Raw genomic sequence first — 1666 nt, 5'->3', positions numbered from 1 at the left:
ATAAAGGAAAAACTGAGTTGTGTCTATGCTCTATTCTCTAGCTATAGAAAAAGAAAGTTAGAATTTATATACCTCCTTGCTGCAGAGATATCTTATTACCAAGATCTGATGTTTAGCAAAGGAAATAAAAGTAAATTTGGTATGGAGCAATTTGGGTAGTTTAAAAAATAGGATAAAGCTTTCCCTCTATTTCATTGTATTCTTTTCCCTCATTTATAAGACTTGCAGAGGATAAAAACAGATGCGAAGATTCTCAAACTGTTACATGATTTTCTTCCTTGAAATTGCATAGGATAAGAAATGTGGCTTATTGTAATCCTTATATAGTCCAGTCTTTAACATGACTTCATGACTATTAGTTGAGAGGCAGCATGGTGTGGAAAGAACACTGGACATGAAGTAAAGAGACCTAAATTCAAATCCTGTCTGTTAATACTCAACTGGCTTTATGACCATGGCCAAATTGCAAACTGAGCCTTAATTATATTAGTGGAGATATTAGCTGCAACACCTACCTCACAGAATTGCAGTGAGGAAAGCATTTTGTAAACCTTAAAGTACTATAGAAATGATTTAAAATTATTAACAATGATTTTTTTTAAAAAAAGCATATTAAGGTAAATAAAGATCTATAAAATTTGAGCTAGAGGCAGAGTAGAGTATTATAATGACTAGAGTGCCAGTCTTGACATTAGGAAGACTTAGGTTTAAATTCTGCCTCTAACATAGGCCAAAGTCACTTAACTTCTCAGTATCCCAGACAATTCTCCAAGACTGTAAACTGTGTAACAGCTGCCTATCTGTAATGGGAGAGGAAGTTTCATACACCACTTGAATCACAGGTGCAGACCAAAAACTAAAAAAATTCCAGTAAGGTACAAAAAGTATGTATGTATAACAAAATACATCCTAAAACACAACGTAAGTCTAAGATATGTTATTCTCCACAAAATGATTTAGTCTTTATTAGACTTCTTTAGGGATGGCTTTCATTTGGAAACTGGAAACTGTCTTTTCATTGTTTTCTCCATCCCTTCGGGTAAAATTTGGACAAAACCTTAATTTTTAGAAGTTGACATCAAATTTTCATTTATACATCGTAATTTAAGTGTACATAAACTATCCAAAATTTTATCTTGCAAAGTACATGACTTTTGAAGGTTAAGATAAAATGACATTTAAAACATAACCCCCTTTGCACTCTAAAATATTACATATTTACCTTCAAAAGATAATCATTTTTTTTGTTGTTTGGGAAACTTACTTGGCATGCTTAATACAAAAAAAATTGCAACTAATGTTTGACTATGTCTGATGTCTTAAAGTAATTGGGTGCCACCCAGTGTTCAATTTCTGCAACTACTAATCTTACAACTTCAAAGTAGGTTTAAAACACCTGCATTTTTGAAATGCTTCTTTTAGATTTGACTTATTTATGGTGGCAATAGATGAGATTACTGAGAGAATGTGTGCAATATAAAAATCAGTATAAAAATAGCCACAAGCTATTAAAATATGAAAAACAGACCCATGCATTATGACTTTAAATGCAGATTTCTGCCTCCCTTTAATTTTATCAAAAACTCAAATCAAGGTATAGGCAACTGTAACATACAGAAAGACTCTGTACAGTGAAAAGACAAAGACTCTGTACAGTGAAAAGACA

This window comes from Macrotis lagotis, chromosome 1 (assembly GCF_037893015.1).
Source record: "Macrotis lagotis isolate mMagLag1 chromosome 1, bilby.v1.9.chrom.fasta, whole genome shotgun sequence".
Lineage (NCBI taxonomy): Eukaryota > Metazoa > Chordata > Mammalia > Peramelemorphia > Peramelidae > Macrotis > Macrotis lagotis.
This window is presented reverse-complemented; position numbering follows the sequence as displayed.